We start from the raw sequence: 24,522 nt of genomic DNA, 5'->3' as shown, positions 1-24,522 counted from the left end.
ATGTTGTTTAGGAATCCTTAATTGCTCCTAGATAATATTCACTCATTTTCCCTCTGTTGGCTGAATGAAAGATTCTTAATTTCCTTTCATTCCCTGACCTCATTTCATCCCATTTTCAGCTTGCAGATTGTTCCATGGCTGGTTCCCTGCTCTGTAGCACCTATTTTTGTCAAAGAAACAATATCCAGCTCATCCTCATGGACTCCATAGCCCAATGGACTAAATTTCTTAGATTTTCACCCTGTTCCATTGAATGACACCATCCATCCAACCAAACTTAAAAACAAACTCCGCACTTCATAACTAGCCTAAAATCTCACTAAAACAAAGCTAAATCATAAAGAGAGAGCCCTCTCTGGTTGCAGGTAGGCTAGGACCTGCAACTAAAAGATTAGTTTGTGGTTACCTCGACCGTATTCCCTTAGGAGTCAAAGGGAACAACCTGAGTGATAACAGATGTTAATCTCAAATTATTCATATATAGTGACATTATGCCATTTTTGTAACAAAGCTACATTGTATGCATTTGGGTGAATTAAAATTTAACTTCTAAACTATTTCAATAGAAACCAAATTATCATTACTACCTCCATGTACAAACAAAATATAATACTTACCTCCTAATTTTCACTTTATTTTGAAGATGTTATTCATACATTCTAGTTCTTTTGTAATATTCTTCTCCAACATAAAAAATAGTCTTCCCAAAATAAAATTCTCTCCATGCTCTAATTGTAATTGAACAACTTCAACAACATGATCTAACTACAATGAATTAACTATAGCAACATGCACACTTGAATCTCATCTTAATCTACCAGTCTTATTTTATGAACACTCATACTCAATATCCATGTGTTCCACATAAAAAACAAATACCATTCAATCAACAACCCCCACCTTTTCCTCTAACTAAACGTCTTCCTATGATGGCATCATGTCTTCTCCATTCAAGATGACCTAGAGTACTAACACTAGCCTCATCTTCACCTATATTCTCTCTTGGTTGTCCTCTTCCACCCCTTCTATTCTTCCCTCCTTTATAGTCTATTATTTCTTGGTCAGATTATCTTCAACTCTAAAGGCCATTCAATAAGCCCCAGCCACTAATTGAAAATCAATGCATTAAATTCAATTTGAATAGAAAAGTGAAAAACTTACATACCTTATAATAGGTTTAAGAATTCCCTCATTTTGTCCTAGCTTCTTTTTTTCCAAGGGAAACTATCCTCTCTCTTAACCCAAGGGCAAGAGTGAGGGTCAATGCAATAATATTCATAGGAAATGAGCCATTACAACAATATTTATCATTATCATGTCATTTGTAAGGAATTGAACCTGGTTGGGGGAGATAAAAACCATTATACCACCACTCAAAATAACACCAATTGACATTTTGTTGTGGTCTTATAAAAAATATGTAGAACTATTTTGTATACTCCTTTATTTATATCTCATCTACTTCAAGTTCTAGAATCTTCATAGAAATCAAAGAGTAATCCATAGGTAAAATATATGCCCTTCAACTTGTCAACTATTATTTCCAAATATCCTTAATCTTCTCTTCACCTTCTTCAATATACCCAACTATGATTTTTTCGCCATAATTGATATACAAACCATAGGAAAGATTTGTTATAAACCTTGCACCTTAAAAATGATATGAAAAAAAATTGTAGTCCTCTTTGAGGGAGAAACCTCCTTTTACAATGAATACAATGCACAAGCCAATATTTGATGATTCTAAAACTAGTCTCTTTTATGTGTGTGTGGGGCTACTTTGTCCTTATTTCCAAGATTTTTTTGGTTCTAGTATCATTTTTCTTTCTTCATTAATTTATGTTATAATAGATTGGACTAGGATCTTGTCACTAATTACCTTATTTAAGAAAGAAACATGGAATGTTGGATTTACATGTCAAGATGGAGACAACTCCAATTTGTAATCCACACTTCCAATCCTCGATAAATCCATACTGGGGCCATCATACCTCAGTGCTAATTTATTTTCCCTATTTCGTTGCTTGAGGGGCATCTATTTATATGTTTGTAGTCTCACAAATACCCAATCCCCCACCCTTCAAATTCCCTTCCACTATTATGTTGATCCACTCATTGTTTCATCCTATTTTGTGCCATAACCAAGTTATAAACCTGTTGGGTTGTGTTATATTCTTTCCACGACTAGCCCATGTAGTTAACTGGGGGGTTAGGAGGGGGGTGGAGCCCCCCCTCGTTACGGTGATTGCTTAGTGGGGGGAGTCACAGGGGGTTTGAGGGGTGCAGGTAGGTTTTGGACCCTATGTGAGGTTGGGCAGACCCACCTATGGTTTTGTGCATGATTTTCACACATGTTTTTGGATGCGATGGTTTTCGGTCCATGGTTTTGGACGCAATGGTTTTTAGTCCATGGTATTGGATGCTTCGACATGTATAAATATGTATTGTAACATTGCAATGAACATAATGAAAAATCAAGCTAGTAGTCCCAGTTTTGGGATCCAGGGGAAATCTTTATGTATATGTGTTTTATGTGTTACGCTCTCGCATTGTTTATTTTCTTTGTTTTAGAATTCATATGTAGGTAATTTATGTACGGGGTTAAAACCTACATTTGGTATCAGAGCTATTTTGGCTTCAAGGGGACACCTTTGTTGTTTAGGGGTTTCACTTGGGCCTATGGTAGACCCTATTCAGTGGGAGATCTGCGAGATCGATTTTGGTGGTGAAAGAAGATGGCGAGCAGTGGAAAGATAGAGATCGAGAAATTTAATGGTTAGAGTTTTGAGTTGCGGAAACTCAAGATGGAGGATCTATTGGTGGATAAAGATCAGTGGATCATGGTAGATCCAAGTACTAAACCAACTGGAGTGTTCAATGAAGAATGGAAGAAGTTGGATCAGAAGGCAAAGAGCACAATACGATTGTGTTTCTCAGATTCAATATTGCTAAATGTATCAAGGGAAGATACAGCGAAGGCTTTGTGGGACAAGTTAGGGACTTTGTACCAATCTAAGTCTCTCGTGAATAAACTATTCCTACGAAAAAAGCTATATAACCCAAGGATGAAAGATGGAGACTCAGTGAAAGAGCATCTGAACGCATTTAATACTGTGGTAAGTCAATTAGCATACGTTGATATTAAAATTTCAGATGAATATAAGTGCATCAGTTTGTTGTGTTCTCTACCAGATTCGTGGGATAGTCTAGTTATTGCAATACGTAGCAATGCAACTGCCTTGCAGTTTGATGAAATAGTCTCATCCTTGCTGACGGAGGAGATGAGATGGAAAAATATGGAGAGCCAGAATGGTTATGCCTTGTCTGTATGAGGATGGTCCCAGAACAGAAACAAAAATAAGTCATCAAGTGGAAGATCTAAATCTAGAGGGAGATCTAAATCTCCAAGAAAACCTGTAAAGGTGCTGTGTTGGAAATGCGAAAAGGAAGGGCACTACAAAAGGGACTGTAAATATAAAGCTCCTGATAAAGGAAAGGGATCTAATGATGCTCCTTCTGCAGAGGTGAAAACCACCTCAGATGAAGGTCGGGATGTGTACTTGGCTTCTTCAAGTACACATGTAGATCATGAGGCATGGTTGATTGACTCAGGTGCATCCTTTCACTTCACTCCCCATAGAGAGTGGTTCTGCGAGTATGAGAAATACGATGGTGGTGATGTCTTCTTAGGGAATGATAGGAAGGATAGAATTTTTGGTCGCGGAAAAGTATAGTTGAAGTTGCAAGGTGGAAGGGTTAGAACACTTCCATGTGTTCTGCATATTCCGGCATTGGCTAGAAATCTAATTTTTATAAGCAAACTGGATGATGCACGTGTAAAAACAATGTTTGAGAAGGATACCTGCAAGATGGTTTGGGTAGCACTGGTATTGATGCGGGAAGTTTGGATTGGAACTCTGTACAAGCTTCAAGGTAGCACTATTGTTGATGGGTGCAACAATTCTGTGGTTCCTGAAAGTGGAGCAGAAAATCTAGTGGCCTATAGAGAGAAGACCATGCTATGGCATCAAAGGCTTGGACATATTGGAGAGAAGGGCCTTCGAATACTTCATGGTAAAGGTATGGTAGAAGGTATGAGTAATAGCTCTCTCGATTTTGATTTCTGTGAAAATTGTGTATATGGGAAGCAGAATCGGGTGAGTTTCCCCTCTAGTGGTAAGTGGGCGAAACAGATATTAGAGCTTGTGCACAATGATGTGTTTGGACTTGTGAAGGTTCCATCACTGGGTAAGTCTGTGTACTATGTATCATTTATAGATGACTTCTCAATGAATACATGTATATATTTCCTTAAGAAGAAATCTGAAGTCTTTGATAGGTTTAAAGAATTTAAGGCTCTGGTGGGAAACCAGACAGAGAAGAAGATAAAGGTATTGAGAACAGATAACAGTGGAGATTTTTACAGTAAGGAATTTGAAGAATTCTGTAAGAAGTGTGGTATAGCATGATAGAAGACTACTCCATATACACCTCAGAAAAATGGAGTTTCAGAAAGAATGAACAAGACATTGATGGAAGGGCAAGAAGCATGCTCAGTGGTGCTGGGTTAGGACAGGAATTCTGGGTAGAGGTAGTGGAGACAACATGTTACCTGGTCAATAGATCACCTTCATCAACATTGGAGGATAAGACTCCACAAGAGGTATGGACTAGTAAGAAATCCTCTCTTTCACATCTGAGGGTATTTGGATGATGCATATGTACATGTTCCAAAGGAGAAACGAACCAAGTTGGATAGTAAATATAAAAAGTGCATCTTAAGTTTATTGGGTATAAGGATGGTTTAAAGGGTTATAGGCTTTGGAACCTAGTAACAAGGAAGGTTGTGTACAACCGAGATGTGGTGTTCAGAGAGGTGAAAGATGTTATTAAACATGAAGTCCAACCAAAGCAACCTGAGAAGATAGAGTTTGAGCTAAAGGAGGAAGAATCAGACTCTACAGTAGAGGAGGAATCAGAAGATGAAGAGCCACAAACTCCGGGTGTGAGAAGATTAGTTCAAGAAAGAAGATAGCCAGAAAGGTATAGTCCATCTACTTTCTGTTCAAATTTTGCTTTATCTATTATTGATGATGATCCCAAAACTGTGAAGGAAGCAGTAGATTCAGAGGATGGAAAACTATGAAAGGAGGCCATGGTTGATGAAATGGCATCTTTGCACAAAAATGAGGCTTGGGATCTAGTGGAGTTTCCAGCTAGAAGGAATTCCATTGGAAACAAATGGGTGTTCAAGAAGAAGACAAATGTAGAAGGAAAGGTGGAGAAATACAAAGCTCGGTTGGTGGCAAAAGGTTATTCCCAAGTGCTGTGAATTGATTTTGGTGATATTTTTTCTCCTATTGTCAAGGCAGCTTCTATTAGATTAATTTTATATGTTGCTGCTGCTTTTGATTTTGAGGTAGAACAAATGGATGTGAAGACAACATTTCTTCATGGGGATCTAGAAGAGGAGATCTACATGAAGCAACTTGAAGGCTTTGTGGTGAAGGGTAAGAAATAATTGGTATGCAAGTTAAATAAGCCTTTGTATGGGTTAAAACAATCTCCAAGGATGTGGTATAAAAAATTTGATACATTTATACAGGGACTTGGATTCATCAAAAGCAAAGCATATCACTATGTGTATTTTAAATTAATTGGTGACCGTGTTATTTATCTGGTCTTGTATGTGGATGATATGTTGCTGGTTGGAAATGACAAAGAAATTATCCAAGATTTGAAGACCCAATTGTCCTCCAAATTCAACATGAAAAATCTTGGTGCTGCAAACTATATTTTGGGCATGGAAATTAAAAGAGATCAGGAAAAGAGGAAGCTCTGGTTAAACCAGAGGAATTATTTCGAGACAATATTGCAGAGGTTTAATATGCAGGATAGTAAACCGGTGACTGTTCCTATTCCTGTAGGTGTAAAGTTATCTGTTGAACAGTGTCCCAAGAGACAAGAAGAGGAAGAGGATACGTCCCGTGTTCCATATGCAAGTGTAGTCGGTAGCCTGATGTATGCGATGGTCCGTACTAAACCAGACATTGCACATGCAGTGGGAGTATTGGGTAGGTTTATGTCAAAACCAAGGAAGGAGCATTGGACAGCAGTGAAGCGGGTTTTCTAGTATTTGCGTGGCACTAGTGTTATAGACATTTTCGTGCCTTACAGCTATAAGCATGAAATGTCCATAAACCAAGGGATCCTAAGTCCCTAAAAGTGTTGTTCCGACCCCTAGAGGAACAAGGTCAACAAATTACAGCTTCTCCCAGAAGTTCTCCACCAGAAACTGCTCAGAATCAGTCAAATCAGGATCATTTCAGCTGCTCCACTAGCTAAATGCGTTGCATAGCACCCAAGTACACTAGCTAGGTGCATTGCAACGCACCTAAATGCACTACCAAGGTGCGTTGAGCGGGAAATGACAAATGGCAGTGTCATTCCGCGAGGTGGACAAACAATGGAAGCTTCCAGAATCTTCCCCAATGACACTTGCCTCACTGAGTTCGACCAAGGATGAGTAAGAGTCTCTCAGTCTCCAAGTGGAAGCAAGAACTGACAGAGAGAAGCCACTAGTCAGATCATAAGCTGACTCATCCTCTTTGCATACATCTATATATGGATCCCTCATCCCAGAGATCCAGAGGCTGGAATTTTGTACATTGCAGAGAATTGCTGTTGGTTTTGAGATAGATATCAGAGTATTGGTGATTTATGCTTTGTTGGAGGTGAAGAGGGAATTCCTTTGCTGGGAGGTTGATGCTGGATCAGGAATCATCGGTTGTAACTCCTCCTGGACCTTCTTGTTATATCAATAAAACTATTTGAGTTTCTCCTACATGCTTGTGTATCAATGATGTTTGTTACAGTTGTATGTTTAGCTTAAATATGATCCTAAGCTATTTATGAATATAAATCCATGTCTTTGTGTAGTTTTCTTCTTCTATGATCTTACAGGAACTTGGTGAAGCTGGGTGAGTAAGGGAGCAGGTAGCTGGAAGCTGTCAAAGAGAAGAGAGATTGGATCAAAGGACTAGCGCAAGACACAGGTTGGTTCATCCTATTCCTCTTCGTTTATAGTTCATAAAGAAGAATACGAAAGTAGTTTTCCCTGTTTGTTTCTAAGGTCACTGTCACACCTTAGTGGGATAGGGTCGTTCTAAGTAGACACTTTCCCGTTAACAAAATGGCGACTCCGCTAGGGATCGTGTCTAGTTAGTTTGTTTGTGTTTCTCTTGTTGTTTGTTTCATAAACATAGAAGTAGCAATCGAACTGCATTTGCCATTATCAAATGCAAAGTAGACATCTGCTACTTCAATCCATTCACTGGATTTGTTTATGATTTGAACAGCTGATCCACAAATGATCTGATTACCCTTTGTGATAGCTCTTAGACCTCCTTTAAATCCACCCTCTGATTGTGCATTACTGTTTGCTTTTACTCGGCCAAAAACCATATATTGAACTGCAAACCGTGACCCAGAACCCAGATTCAATTCTCATTTCTACTCCAGCGCAGGCTCTGTGAAGAGATTCTGCATTTCAATGCAGTTCCCGATAGGGCTACCTGTGCTGCAATCCAGTTTCTCTGTCTAACAGGTGCGCTGATCAGCCTAGCCTTGTGCAGCTGAGGTTCTTTGCTTCATTTTTTCAGTTTTGTCTCTGATTTTTGCAGCCTGTGATCAGTGTGTGTCTGTTTAAAAACCCCTTTTATTTGCCTTAATTCCGCCTCCTTTGTACAAAAAGACTGTAGATGTTCTTTGTGTGTTTGTTACATCATTTACAGTTTTCCATTGAAAAGTAGAATAGTCATACTGTCGTCCTTTGATTTAGATCTGTCGTAAGTGTCGATTTTGATCTTAGGAGAAAGTTTATTCACTGTTGACAGTCGATTATGCTTTTACTTTTGCCTTTGGTTTGAATTTATGAATTTCTAGTGTCGAAACGAGTATTTATTTCAAAATCATAAAGTGTCGTAATCATCTCTACCTTTTGATTTCGAAAAGAAGCTTGTTTGTGTTTGTCACTTGAAAGCAAATTCAGATTTGTACATCAACTTTCTTTTTAGGCATCAATATTAAGAAAGTGAAAACAAATACATGCATATGTGCATTTGCATATTGATAGTCTGTTTGGCTTGATTTAGGAAAAGTGCATTTACAGTGTGCTCTTTGCTCTTTGAGAAAAGATTGTGTCTTTCTTTTCCCCTTGTAGCTAGGATTTTCATTGCTGAAAAGAGATAAAAGTTTGCTTATCATATTTAGATTGCATTTTAGGAATTACATCTACATCTCGTGGTGATCCCAAAAGGCAAACTTCTAAGAAAGATCAACTTAAAATAAATTGAATGAATCTAACAACGCTTTGGAACTTAACGCACAACATTTAGAGGTCTAGGCTAGAGACGTATTCCGGCGTCGTAAAGCCTGGTAACTGTTGTCGTCACTGATGGTTGGGTGATTCCTCCACTTTGAGACGATAAGTGCCAGTACGGACTTGTGCTCCCACGTACCGTCGAGTATATATTGGGAGACCCCTATAGGCTTAAAACCTTTTATCCATAGGAAGCCGTGTCGGCCGCCCTACTGATCGCAATGCACTGAACACAACATTCGAGAAGATTGACTGCCGTACCGTAAAAAGTATTCTGCAGTTTTGCGATTGGTTTGGTTCTCCCTCTACCTAGATCTCTAGAGCAGTCCCTTTCGTTCCTTTTCAGACTCCTTAACGGAAAAGGTCCATCTGAGCACTTGTCACTTCAGGCTCATTAAAAATCGAAGGAGACTAGAGTCATCTTTTGTTTTTTCTCGACTCTTAAAAATTGAAAAAACAAGTTGTGTCAAAGCGTCTAAAAATTTATTTTAAACGAAATATTCATACCCTTTTCCTACGTTGATATTAGGTTGAGAAAATGGAGTCTACCAACCAAGGAATTCCCCTTGGTGGAAATCCTAGTCCCTTCTCCTCTTGGGGAGATGTTGGTGCACCCCATATGGCCACATTGTCGCTTCCAGGACTGACAATTGGCTTGCCAGTATGGCTCTTCTCAACCAATCTCGTTCAGAACACCACTATTCCTGAACAATCGAATCAACAACCAGACGAGTCCAGAGTTGCCCACCAGCCTTCTACTTCCTCTAATTCTTCCTCTCCTCCTTCCTCTTCGCTTGATGGGGCTGGCAAAGCCAAAAGTCAAGTTCCTAAGGAGAAGAAGGAGAAGAAAAAGAAAGAGAAGAAGAAGAAGGAGCCAAAGGTGAATGGGGGAAAACGAGTGTCATCTAACGAAAATACACACACTATACCGACCAGGCATAAATCGCCATGTGTCATTTGCAAAGGAGACCACTTTCACAGAGATTGTCCTTGCATCCCTCGGATACTAAGGGACTGGTCTCCTCGTTTGCACAATCTAGTGTAATCAACCTCTGATGATCATGTTGAAAACACACCGTCAACTAGCGAAAGTGAAGCCCCAGGACAAAAAGGGAAAGCTAGATTTCCCTGTAAACTGTGCGAAGGCAATCATGCCGTCCACCGTTGTCCCTTCTTAGACGAAGCGAAAAGAGTTTTGGATGATCGTCCAGTTTCACCGTTACGACTTCCTCCTGGATATAAAAAACTCTTGCCGAGTCCGTCGCTAGTTGAGAATCCAGTTGGCCCGCTCAAGTGGTCGGCTGAAGCGCCTATCATCGAAGATAAACCATCTGAATCCATACCAGACAAAAGTCAAAAGGTCGAGGCGGCAGTTGACCTGGTTTTGCCTTCAGAGGTTTTATCTTCGGATGATACAGTCACTGAAGAGAACAAGGATGACACCGTCCAAATTCTTTTCATCAACAGAGACTCCGACGAACATGGGGGCAATCTACCCATTCCCTTACCGCAGGAGGGAAGTTCGTCAGAGACATACCCGGCCGTCTACTCGGTCCCACCTCCAAGCAACCTAGTTGTCTCCTTCGATTGGAATCAACTAGGCAGACCCCGTTTACCAGCAAGCATACCATTCCAAATTATCGTTCAAATATATAGAATGGTCATGGCTGGTACCATCATAGATGAGGGGGCTTCTGTGAGTATCCTTTCCTCTACTGCTTGGAAAGCGCTTGGTTCGCCATCGCTTTTGCCTGAGATGAGAAATCTGACAGGCTTTGATAAAGGAACTAGTCGACCTTTAGGGATCCTTCCCGATGTGCCCATAACATTGAGAAGGAAGACAATTCAAATGAACGTAATGGTTGTTCAAGGACCCTTGGATTATAACCTACTCCTTGGATGAGACTATATTTATTGCATGGGAGCCATCGTCTCCTCACTCTTTAGAGTAATGTGTTTTCCGCACGAAGGAAGAGTGGTCAAGCTCGTGGACCAGCTTTCATTTCCCGGATCACGCATAGAAAATAGTCATATAACATCCCTAAATGGTCCCTTCACGCAAGAAATGCCTCAATCCCCAGTCCGTCCTCCCGATGAGCGCGAGTAATTCGGAGGGATATGACTGAAACCCAGGGGGCATGCGTCCTCGTCTGCTTCGGCAGGAAAACTTCGGGTATAGAGTAGGTTTCCGTGGGAGAATATGACTAGTCTGTACCCCGTCCGTGATTGGAAGAGGGGTTATTCTAGAATAAGATTCTTTTGTCAAAGTTATGTGAGTCGGCGGGCATCGTCTCTCACCTTTGTTTATCTCGGTAGACATCGCCGAAGAAGTGTTTTGTTTGTGCTGCGAATAGAATAATCTTTGGGTAACCTGTAAGAGGTAGGCCTCTCCCGGTAAAACAAATGTTTTATTGGACTAAAGAAGGGGTAACCTTGAAACCATATTTTATACCTGGGGGCATGCAAACCTTTTGGAGTGCAGGCAAAGAGCGATTATTTATCTATTTTTTTGGATTAGTCGTTTCCTAACTTGCATAAAGAAAGGATGTGGGGCAAAAATCTAAAAGTTGTCATTTTATATGAGGCATTCTTATCATATGACTGGATTAATCGAGCAGTTTTAGCACATAGTTCAAGCTCGTTAAAAAATAAACATAAGACATGAGAAAATGTTTCCACTCGCGTTTAAGCTTGTTAAAAAATGAATTATTCCCCAGTAAATAACCACCGTGAATGAAGCATTTCAGCCATTAAAGCCTTGGTCGTGTTTGCACCGTCACCTCCACTTTTCTATTGGCCGATCATTCACCTCCATTTGATTGTTTACCCATTTTGAGGAACAGCTGCGAAGAGTGATTTCACTAGCCATCCTTGTGACACTGTCGTGATTGGAAAATTCCAAACCTTACCTGGAATCAGCTGCTACCCATTTTATCACTCGTTCCTCAAAAGACGAGTCTTCTTTAAGCTCTTTTCAACTGACTCGTAAAATATGAAAAGATTGCCGAGTTTTGGCCTTCCAGCTCGTTAAAGCGACTGGAAGTGCTATCCCTCCTCTAGATTTTAATCTTTTTGGACTTGAGGGATTATTGCACAAAAAGATCGAGCGCTTGTTTTTTTCGGCTCGTTAAAACTATCGAAAATTCATCCCTTCTGTATTGTTTTATACTTTTTCGGACTTAAGGGATTGGATGACGAAAAAGGAATTTTGGAGTTACCTTTACGTACCTTTTTAGACTCTCTAAAAGTGAAAAGGACCGAGTTATCTGTTGGAAATAATACTGAGAGGGGGGGGTGAATCAGTATTATCTAATTCTTTTAATCAATCTTCCTTATTTGTTCTTTGAATTATTTTTGCATGTCAGTACCATAAAATAATGAGCATGAACAAAGAAAAACAGATAGTCACACCAAAGAACACAAGATGTAAGGTGGAAACCCAATGTGGGTGAAAACCACCTGCTGCAATATGTCTCTATCTTCTTTCAACTTAGAAACTTCTTTTACAATGGTTTTGTACTGGTGCAGTCCTTTACCAGTACGCAGGCTGCAACCTGCAGAGAGCTACAACTCTCTCTCTCTCGTTTTCCAGTCTCTCCTGGAAGGGAGCTACAACCCCCTACTTCTTTTCATAAAGCATCAAATGATCATCAAGTACATAAAGGTTACAGTCCACTACAGTTATCAGATCAGCAATAACAGAACTAACCCAGAACACCTTATCAACAGAACATTTTAATACAGATACGCAGTTTTCCCTTCTGTGGCCTGCGTCGCTACGCAGTTCACCTTCTGCTTTCCTGCGTATACCCGCAGGAATCCTTCTGCCGAACTGCGTGCCCACGCACTGTACCTTGAACCGCGCTGCGTATTATTACTGCAGGGACGCACCCAGAGACATTATCGCGCCGCGTACTGTTACTGCAGGGACGCACCCAAAAATACTATCGCGCCGCGTACGGACGCACCTGGAAATACTATCGCGCCGCGTACTTTTACTGCACGGACGCACCTGAACCTTAGTCGCTCTGCGTACCCACGCAGGTCTCCTTCTTCTGCTCTGCGTACCGACGCAGGTCTCCTGTTTCTGCTCTGCGTCCCCATGGAGATCTCCTGTTTCTGCACTGCGTACCCACGCAGCTCTTCTGTTAAACACTTGCGTCCTTCTGATTAGGGCCGAATAGGCAGTCCACCAGAGTGGCACAGTTGCTCAGATCTGATCATGCGCTCGAGAGATCACCCTTCACAGATTCGCCTTCAACTTCCCTTTCATATAGATCAAGCTTTTAAGACCATAACCCAATATTTCAGATCTAAAGATATTCAATTGCAAAAGATGCTTAGCCAAGTGATCTCCTTTGCTTTATATAGGCAAGCTCCTCCTCAAATCATGGAACAATACCACGAGCCGACACCATAATAACACAATACCGTCGGCTAGATACCAAGAGTAAAACATAAGAAACCCCCACGTGTGCTTTTCTCTGCCTTGAAATGTGTGCACTGGGGGTACGCACCTCCTGAACGGCTGGCCTGCGTATCTGGACGCGGTCATTGCATGGTGTACTTGCGTGTACGCACCTTTTGAACTGCTTTCCTGCGTACTTCTTAATTTTCAACAAATTGAGAGCCTTGCCATGGGAGTTGCCATCAAGTACAACATCTGTAACATATAGCCATACCAGAAACATAATGCCAATAATCTCCCCCTTTGACATCAAGGGCAAAGGGGTATGCTCCCCCTGAAAAATGAACCAGATCTGCAATAAAGAACCATAATCCACCATGAAAGAGATAGAGACATATTGCAGCTATTTCCAAGATCTCCTTCTGACCATCCTCCATAATGCCAACAATGCATTATATGCTCCCCCTGAACCTGTACCATCAATCAGAAAAGGTTCAACAATAAGATGATGCATCAACAACTCCCAGCTTTTGCCTGAGGTATTCAAAAGTGTCCCTGGGCAATGGTTTGGTGAGAATATCAGCAACTTGTTCCTTAGAAGGAACATACTCCAACTTGACCTTCTGTTCAAGTACTTGTTCCCGGAGAAAATGGTACTTGATTGGTATGTGCTTGGTTTTTGAATGCATAACCGGATTCTTTGAGATGCTGATTGCACTTGTGTTATCACATAAGATGGGGATAGGTGGAGTACAAGTGATTTGAAAATCCTGCAAAGTCTGCATCATCCAAAGGAGTTGAGTGCAACAAGATGCAGCAGCAACATATTCCGCTTCAGCTGTAGACAAGGCAATTGAACTCTGTTTCTTGCTGAACCAAGATACCAGTCTGGAACCCATAAAGAACGCACCACCACTTGTGCTTTTCCTGTCATCCACGCTTCCGGCCCAATCTGCATCTGTATAAGCATGAAGTGTAAGATCTGTATCTCTAGGATACCATAAGCCATAATTTTGAGTCCCTTGAAGATATTTGAAAATTCTCTTCACTGCCTGAAGATGAGTCTCCTTCGGATTTGCCTGAAATCTTCCAACTATTCCAACTGCATGCATGATGTCCAGTCGGGTACCTGTCAAATAAAGTAAGCTTCCAATCATAGATCTGTAGGTTGGTTGATGTACTGCTGCAGATTCATCATTTGCACTGAGGCTACATCCTGTGACCATGGGTGTACATACTGGTTTTGCATCTTCCATACCATATTTCTTCAAAATCTGTTTGAGATACTTGGTTTGAGATAAAAAGATTCCTCCTTCTTTTTGTTGGATTTGCAAACCAAGGAAATATGTCAGTTCTCCTAGCAAAGACATTTCAAATTCTTTCTGCATTACCGAGGCAAAGCTTTGACTCATAGCTTCTTCATTGCTCCCAAAAATAATGTCATCTACATACACAACCAGTATTAGCAATTTGTCATTTTCAACTTTTATATAAAGATTGCTATCTGCTGATCCTTTTGAAAAACCTTGTTGATGAAGATATTTGTCCAAACGGTAGTACCAAGCCCTTGGAGCTTGTTTGAGACCATAGAGAGCCTTTTTCAATCTGCATACAAGATTTGGATCATTTCCAAGAATGAACCCATCTGGCTGTTCAATGTATACTTCTTCTTCCAGGTCTCCATTCAGAAAGGCTGATTTCACGTCCATTTGAAATACTTTGAAGTTTTGAAAACTTGAGAGAGCAAGGAACATTCGGATGGCCTCAAGTCTTGCAACCGGAGCAAAGGTTTCTTCAAAGTCTATTCCTTCTTGCTGCGCATACCCTTTACAAACAAGTCTGGCTTTGTTTCTAATTACTTCTCCATTTTCATTCAATTTGTTTTTGAAGACCCATTTTGTTCCGATAACATTCTTATCCTTTGGTCTAGGAACCAGCTCCCAAGTGTTATTCTTTTCGATTTGCTCAAGTTCTTCATCCATTGCTTTCACCCAACATTCATCTTTGCATGCCTCTTTCACACTTTGTGGTTCAATAGAGGAGAGTAATGCCAAATAGCTTGAAGCTTCTGCAACTGTTCTTCTTGTTTGTACACCTGCTTCTTTCTGCCCCATAATCTGAGATTCTGGATGATTCTTCTGAACATATCTGGATGGAGTCTTTTCTTCTATTCTTGTCTGCTCCTCTGGTTCTTCTTGAGATTCTTCTTGAGGTTCTTCTTCTTCATCATTCTGTCTTTGAGGGTAGCCTTCATCTTCTTCGATGTCTTCATGATGTACTTGCCTGGGAATGTATCCCTTCTCATCAACCACTACGTCAATGCTGTCAACAATTCTGCCAAGTCTTTTATTGTAGCATTTGTATGCTTTGCTATGTGGAGAGTAACCAAGAAGAATGCCTTCATCTGCTCTAGGTTCAAGTTTGCCAAGCTGCTCATCAGTATTCTTGATATAGCATTTGCTCCCAAAGATTTTGAAGTGCTTTACCGAAGGAGTCTTACCACTCCAGAGCTCATGAGGAGTTTGAGTGCTGTTCACCCGGACATTTGTTTTGTTAAGAATAACAACTGCAGCATGTGCAGCTTCACCCCAGAAAGTTGCGGGAGTTCCTGATTCATCAAGCATAGCATGAGCCATTTGTTGGACTGTTCTGTTCATTCTTTCCACAACTCCATTTTGCTGAGGAGTTCTAGCTGTAGAGAATTCTCTTCTTATCCCATGTTCTTCACAGAAATCGAAAAATTCATTTGAGGTAAACTCCCCACCTCTGTCGGATCTGAGGCACTTAATTTTGTGACCTGATTCATTTTCAACCAAGGCTTTGAAGGACTTGAATTTTTCGAATGCTTCATCTTTGTGCTTCATAAGTCCTAGCCAGACAAACCTGGAGAAATCATCAATGAATAGTATCAAGTATTCTTCTCCTCTAGGTGTTCTTTTCCTGAATGGACCGCATGTATCTGTATGTACTAGCTCGAGAGGCATGCTAGATGATCCTTCCTTCTCTGGAAAGTTAGTTCTGGTTTGTTTTCCAAACTGACATGATTTGCATATGGTGTTGTCAGGAATTTTGATATCTGGAAGATCGCGAACTGCCTGATATTTGCATGCTTTCCTTATTTGTGAAAAGCTTAGATGCCCCAACCTCCGATGCCATAGCCAGTGCTCATCATCCTTGCTCAGATAGCATTGTTGTTGTCCTTCTTCAAATATGTACAGATTATTTGGAGTTCTTTTGCCTTTGATCACTGTTTTACCTGTATCAAGATCACGAACAAGACATCCATTTGATCTGAATATAACCTCGGTTCTTTGATCACACATCTGGCTGACACTTAGAAGATTATGCTTCAATCCATCAACATACAAAACATTTCCAGCCTTGACTTTTTCTTTTAACTGAGCAATGCCCTTTCCTTTTATAGTTGCAGGAGTATCATTTCCAAAAGAGACTTTCTTTCCCTTTTCTAGAGCAGAATAAGACTCGAGTTTTTCTTTATCACCTGTCATATGCTTCGAACATCCACTGTCAATGTACCATAGATTTTCCTGTCCCTCTGCATAAAATGCTATCCCACATCTTTCTGTTTGAGGTTCCTTTATTCTCCATGTTTTGGTGCTTGAGGCTTGTTCCTTTTTCTGCTGAAACCTGCTCCTGCATTCAGAGTCTTCATGACCAAAGTTATTGCAAATAGAACATTCAACTTCATTTTCAAGAACCGAAAAGTTGTTATAGGTCCTTTTTGTAATCCCTGTCATACTTCTTTGTTTTTGAGCTTCCCTAGTCATGATCGTTTTATATGCAACACATTGAGCTGCTTTGTGACCAAAGTTATGGCAAGAAAAACATTGTCCATTGAAGAAACTTCTTCGGTTATTGAATCTACCAGCCAACTGATTGTAATTTCTATTTTCATCTATTCTTGAACCAAATTGAGAAGATTTTACCTGTGGCTGGTTGTAGCTTTTGTTCACCCTTAAGATGGATTGCCCTTGATAGTTTCTGTTTGTAATTCGTTCCTGCTTTACCTGTTGATCTTCATTGTTCTTTTGCTCATTTCTTCTTGCTACATCAAGATAACTTTTTGAGGTGGATGCTTGAGAAGTTTCTCCATTATAGACCAGACCTGTCTTGTTTAGAGGAGACCGCTGCACATTGATAATCTCATCCAAAGTTTCAGATCCTTTGACAAACTTGAGATTAATAGCTTTTGTTTTCTCAATCTCTTTTCTAAGACCAACAATTTCACCTTCTAATTTTTCAAGATGTTTTTCCTTTTCATCAATTTGAAATTGTAGAGTATCAATGATCATGTTCTTTTCTTCTATACATCTCTTGAGTCTAGTAATTTCATCATAAAGGTTATCCACATATACAACATCCATATAATCATCATCTTCAAATGCCATTAACAACTTATATTCATTACCTTGTTCATCTTCATCACTGTTTGATAGACCATCACTATCTTCATGAGTGTAGTAGCTTTTCTTATTTGCGTTCTGTTTCTTGTTCCATCTAGCAGGTTCCTTTCCTTTATCCTTATAAGGACATTTTGCAGCATAATGACCTACTCTTCCACAAGCAAAGCATTTAAAAGGTAACTTACCTCTGAACCTTCCAGAACCCCTTTGAAGATTTCTGACAAAATTTGATTCTTCTTCCTCTTCTTCTGGGACGTGGCTTGCTTCATAATAATCTCCTTTGCCTGATGCCTTGAAAGCAGCTTCTCTTCTGTCTGATGGACCTCCCTTTCTCATTTCATAAGCAGTTAGAATTCCATGTAGCTGAGACATAGTAAGAATTCGTAGATTTTCCTTTTCTTCTATTGCAGATACTTTAGATTCAAACTTGGGGGACAATGATCTTAGAACCTTTTCAACCACAATAGCCTCTTTTATTTCTTCACCCAAATTTTTCATACAATTAACAACCTCATCTACCCGAAGAAAATAGTTAGCCACACTTTCATCATTATACATTTTGAGAGTCTCATACTAAATTCTGAGAGTTTGAAGTTTAGCACGCTTTACCTGTTCATCTCCTTCATAGCTCGTGACAATTTTGTCCCATATCTCTTTTGCGGATTTATAGTGCATTACCTTCATGAATTCTGATTGAGATATACATCCTAATAGAGTACTGACTGCTTTCGCATTTGTTTCATACTTCTTTTTCTCGGCTGCATCTGTAGGAGTAGCTGAAGGAAAAGCATAGCCTGTCTCTACGATGTCCCAAACTTCTGTACCAAGAGATTGAAGATAGGCAGTAACTCTTACCTTCCAATAATTAAAGTTTGTCCCATCAAAAACCGGTGGCCTGATTGATGCTTCTCTCTCGTAGTTGCTCATGATGAACGATCTACCTTCAAGCGATCAAGCTTCTCTGAAGGACCTGCTCTGATACCAATTGTTGGAAATAATACTGAGAGGGGGGGGGTGAATCAATATTATCTAATTCTTTTAATCAATCTTCCTTATTTGTTCTTTGAATTATTTTTGCATGTCAGTACCATAAAATAATGAGCATGAACAAAGAAAAACAGATAGTCACACCAAAGAACACAAGATGTAAGGTGGAAACCCAATGTGGGTGAAAACCACCTGCTGCAATATGTCTCTATCTTCTTTCAACTTAGAAACTTCTTTTACAATGGTTTTGTACTGGTGCAGTCCTTTACCAGTACGCAGGCTGCAACCTGCAGAGAGCTACAACTCTCTCTCTCTCGTTTTCCAGTCTCTCCTGGAAGGGAGCTACAACCCCCTACTTCTTTTCATAAAGCATCAAATGATCATCAAGTACATAAAGGTTACAGTCCACTACAGTTATCAGATCAGCAATAACAGAACTAACCCAGAACACCTTATCAACAGAAAATTTCAGTCAACAGAACATTTTAATACAGATACGCAGTTTTCCCTTCTGTGGCCTGCGTCGCTACGCAGTTCACCTTCTGCTTTCCTGCGTATACCCGCAGGAATCCTTCTGCCGAACTGCGTGCCCACGCACTGTACCTTGAACCGCGCTGCGTATTATTACTGCAGGGACGCACCCAGAGACATTATCGCGCCGCGTACTGTTACTGCAGGGACGCACCCAAAAATACTATCGCGCCGCGTACGGACGCACCTGGAAATACTATCGCGCCGCGTACTTTTACTGCACGGACGCACCTGAACCTTAGTCGCTCTGCGTACCCACGCAGGTCTCCTTCTTCTGCTCTGCGTACCGACGCAGGTCTCCTGTTTCTGCTCTGCGTCCCCACGCAGATCTCCTGTTTCTGCACTGCGTACCCACGCAGCTCTTCTGTTAAACACCTGCGTCCTTCTGATTAGGGCCGAATAGGCAGTCCACCAGAGTGGCACAGTTGCTCAGATCTGATCATGCGCTCGAGAGATCACCCTTCACAGATTCGCCTTCAACTTCCCTTTCATATAGATCAAGCTTTTAAGACCATAACCCAATATTTCAGATCTAAAGATATTCAATTGCAAAAGATGCTTAGCCAAGTGATCTCCTTTGCTTTATATAGGCAAGCTCCTCCTCAAATCATGGAACAATACCACGAGCCGACACCATAATAACACAATACCGTCGGCTAGATACCAAGAGTAAAACATAAGAAACCCCCACGTGTGCTTTTCTCTGCCTTGAAATGTGTGCACTGGGGGTACGCACCTCCTGAACGGCTGGCCTGCGTATCTGGACGCGGTCCCTGCATGGTGTACCTGCGTGTACGCACCTTTTGAACTGCTTTCCTGCGTACTTCTTAATTTTCAACAAATTGAGAGCCTTGCCACGGGAGTTGCCATCAAGTACAACATCTGTAACATATAGCCATACCAGAAACATAATGCCAATATTATCTTTGTCGTTAAACTCGTTAAAAAGATTAATAGCGACAAACTTGTCTTTAGACGAGAACGAGTTTCACTATTGCTAGGCTCGTTAAAACATAGCGATGGGTTTGCCTGAAGGGCAAATTATAGAACAAGCATATGTTATCCTCCTCAAGCTTGACAAAAATAAAGAGGTATTGGTCAGCAATGACTGGGGAAAATTGGGAAGAACTCAAAGAATCTTTATTGGTAGCAAGTCGCTCTTGAACATGACACTTCCACTCCGTACCTGAGTCGGGTTGGGTTTTTTCATTCACCGGTCACATCACCATGGTCACGCCATACCATCCACATTTGGGGTAAATGCTACCAATCCATCACATAAGTGTCACCGACATGTTCAAGAGAAGTCATCCAGAGAAGTCACCCGTGTCCCATCCACTACCATACATTATACTTCATTCTTTCATGACCACCATCCTGCACCATATATCATCAGATTGTTTTCACCTCCATCAAAATCATTTGCTCCGTTCCGTGTCATTGATGTGGGATTCATCAAGGCCCTCCTTTGACGGACCGCTTCTTGTCGACATCAGCTCATTATCCAAGAAGTTGATCTAGGAACACCCCATTCAGTACTTTGAAGCTTGCATGCCTCAATGGAAAGTTTCTCACTTCCGGCGACAGGTATACATCAATGACCTTCGACCGAAAGATTTTGCATGGTGTTCGACACCAAGTCCTTTATTCACACCACGTGAATTGTACTGCAGTACCTTGAGGGTCATCATCATTATCGGTGATTCCTCTCGCGCTTGTTAACAGTTTACATCTTGACTGGTAATCAAGCGATGTCTTTCCGTGTTCGACTTCAAAACATTTCTCACATGGATTGACTTGTACTTTGAGTGAAGATCGGACGAGATTGAAGACCCCAGATCTAGTTTCATCCATCCGGGCTGCGATATATATTCAGGAGAATAAAGACATTGAAATGTACAGCATTGCAGCATGGATAATCATCCTACCAAAAGGATGATGGCTCTATCTGAATCATCAGTCTACCATCAGACGATTGTCTGTCCTGTGTACATGAAAATGAATTTATAAATTTGAGCATGGGAATGCCCGCCTCAGCTAGATCATGAAAACAGTATGAAGATAATGTATTTTATTGTATCTTATTACAGGTCTCCTCCCAGCATTGAAAGAACTTCGGATCCTCCTAATAAAGCATTTCACCCGATAAACGGCCTCATACTTTAGGGGGCAACTGTTATAGACATTTTCGTGCCTTACAACTATAAGCATGAAATGTCCATAAACCAAGGGATCCTAAGTCCCTAAAAGTGTTGTTCCGACCCCTAGAGGAACAAGGTCAACAAATTACAGCTTCTCCCAGAAGTTCTCCACCAGAAACTGCTCAGAATCAGTCAAATCAGGATCATTTCAGCTGCTCCACTAGCTAACTGCGTTGCATAGCACCCAAGTACACTAGCTAGGTGCATTGCAATGCACCTAGATTCACTACCAGGGTGTGTTGAGTGGGAAATGACAAATGGCAGTGTCATTCCGTGAGGTGGACAGACAATGGAAGCTTCCAGAATCTTCCCCAATGACACTTGCCTCACTGAGTTCGACCAAGGATGAGTAAGAGGCTCTCAGTCTCCAAGTGGAAGCAAGAACTAACAAAGAGAAGCCACTAGTCAAATCATAAGCTGACTCATCCTCTTTGCATACATCTATATATGGATCCCTCATCCCAGAGATCCAGAGATTGGAATTTTGTACATTGCAGAGAATTGTTGTTGGTTTTGAGATAGATATCAGAGTATTGGGTGATTTATGCTTTGTTGGAGGTGAAGAGGGGATTCCTTTGCTGGGAGGTTGATGCTGGATCAAGGATCATCGGTTGTAATTCCTCTTGGACCTTCTTGTTATATCAATAAAACTATTTGAGTTTCTCCTACATGCTTGTGTATCAAAGATGTTTGTTACAGTTGTATGTTTAGCTTAAATCTGATCCTAAGCTATTTATGAATATAAATCCATGTCTTTGTGTAGTTTTCTTCTTCTGTGATCTTACAAGAACTTGGTGAGTTGCAACGCACCTAAATGCACTACCAGGGTGCGTTGAGCGGGAAATGACAAATGGCAGTGTCATTCCGTGAGGTGGACAGACAATGGAAGCTTCCAGAATCTTCCCCAATGACACTTGCCTCACTGAGTTCGACCAAGGATGAGTAAGAGGCTCTCAGTCTCCAAGTGGAAGCAAGAACTGACAGAGAGAAGCCACTAGTCAGATCATAAGCTGACTCATCCTCTTTGCATACATCTATATATGGATCCCTCATCCCAGAGATCCAGAGGCTGGAATTTTGTACATTGCAGAGAATTGTTGTTGGTTTTGAGATAGATGTCAGAGTATTTGGTGATTTATGCTTTGTTGGAGGTGAAGAGGGGATTCCTTTGCTGGGAGGTTGATGCTGGATCAGGAATCATCGGTTGTAACTCCTCCTGGACCTTCTTGTTATATCAATAAAACTATTTGAGTTTCTCCTACATGCTTGTGTATCAATGATGTTTGTTACAGTTGTATGTTTAGCTTAAATCTGATCCTAAGCTATTTATGAATATAAATCCATGTCTTTGTTTAGTTTTCTTCTTCTGTGATCTTACAGGAACTTGGTGAAGCTAGGCGAGTAAGGGAGCAGGTAGCTGGAAGCTGTCAAAGAGAAGAGAGATTGGATCAAAGGACTAGCGCAAGACACATGTTGGTTCATCCTATTCCTCTTCATTTATAGTTCATAAAGAAGAATACGAAATTAGTTTTCCCTATTTGTTTCTAAGGTCACTGTCACACCTTAGTGGGATAGGGTCGTTCTGAGTAGATACTTTTCCCGTTAACAACTAGTGATTATGGTTTTTGCTACCAAGGAAGACCGGGATTGGACAGAGTTTTGGATATCTATGACTTTGTTGATGTAGACTGGGCTGGAGATCTGGATCAGAGAAGATCTACAAGTGGGTATGTGTTTAACCTATTTGGAGGTGTGGTTAGTTGGATGAGTAAGAAACAATATGTAGTGGCACTATCAACTACAGAGACAGAATACATGACATCCACTCATGCAAGAAAGCAATTTGGTTGCAGAGATTATGTTCAAGTATGGGGTTAGTACAGGGAGCTATAGGGATATACTGTGACAACCAAAGTGCAATTTTCTTGGCAAAGAACCCTGCTTACCATTCAAAGACAAATCACATTGATGTTCAGTATCACTTTGTAAGGGATATGATAGAAGACAAAAAGGTGTTGCTGGTAAAGGTGGACACTTTGAAGAATACTGTAGATGCATTGACAAAATCTATGAGATCTAAGAAGTTCTCTTGGTTTAGAGAAACAATGGGCGTTGCAGGGCTAGATAAATGACTAAGCTCTCTTGTGGCCCCCTGTGGAAAGAAAACAATAAGTGGGAAAATGTTGGGTTGTGTTATATTCTTTCCACGACTAGCCCATGTAGTTAACTAGGGGATTTTGAGGGGGGCGAAGCCCCCCATTATTGCACTAATTGTGTAGCAGGGAGATTCACAGGGGGTTTGAGGGGTGTAGGTAACCCCACTCTATGGGGTTCGGGGTAGCGGCTTGGAAAATTTTGGTGTTGGACCCTATGTTAGGTTGGGCGGACCCACCTATGGTTTTGTGCATGATTTTCGCACATGTTTTTGGACACGATGGTTTTTAGTCCATGGTTTTGGACACGATAGTTTTCGGTCCATGGTATTGGATGCTTCAACATGTATAAATATGTATTGTAACATTGAAAGGAGCATAATGAAAAATCAAGCTGGTAGTCCTAGTTTAGGGATCTAGGGGAAAATATTTATGTATATGTGTTTTATGTGTTATGTTCTCGCATTGTTTATTTTCTGTGTTTTAGAATTCATATGCATGTAATTTATGTATGGGGTTAAAACCTACACCACCAATAGTTTGAGAACATATTTTTGGTGTTGTATGTGGTACTATACTACTTAAGCCTTTATAGTCCTTTCGAAGGGTGATGTAATGGAGGGAGCATGATATTCATAAAGTTCCATAAATGATGACAATTTCAATGAGGTATGGAAGAATGTGTTGTACCACCATTCTTCCAGTGGAAACCATTTGATCCATTGTGTTTGTTTATTAGATGCAAATAAATGTAGATATCCTTCTAAATGTTCACACTCTTAGTTTTCCCATTAGATTGAGGATGGTAAGATGACATGTGAGCCAATTAAGTACCCAAACAAGAAAATGGTTTAATGCAAAAATTTCCAGGGAAAATTGGATCTATGTCACCTACAATAATCTTTGGTATTACATGTAGATTTTGGATTTTTTCCATGAGTTCTTTTTCCATACTATTTTACTTAAAAGGATGAGAAAGAGAATAGGAATGGGCTTACTTTTTTAGTTCATTTACCACTACCATAATGACACTCTTTCCTTCATATTTCGGTAAACCTATAATAAAATCAATTTTAAAAAATTCCCAATTTTGGCTTAGTATGGCTAATGGTTGAAGGAGCCTTGGGTTCCTGATTGTCTTTCCCTTATTTTGTTGGCATACCACACATTTCACCACAAAATTTTGCACATATTCTTTAATACCTTCCAAAAGAAAATCTTTCTTGATATTATGGAGTGTCTTCAAGAATCACGAATGTCCTCCTACATGAGAACAATGTTAATTGAAAACTCAAGGACAAATTCCCTACATTGGATAATGTTCGCCATTAAGGAAAACCCCTTCTAGCCCTTGGAGGAATTTAATTTGGTTAAGGAAAAATATATATTTAATATCAAAACCCACATGTACTTAAAAGGATAGGTCAGCCCAAAAGAG

Source organism: Pinus tabuliformis, chromosome 5_1, assembly GCF_031772625.1.
Source record: "Pinus tabuliformis cultivar Carrire ecotype Pingquan chromosome 5_1, CPIR1, whole genome shotgun sequence".
Classification (NCBI taxonomy): domain Eukaryota; kingdom Viridiplantae; phylum Streptophyta; class Pinopsida; order Pinales; family Pinaceae; genus Pinus; species Pinus tabuliformis.
This window is presented reverse-complemented; position numbering follows the sequence as displayed.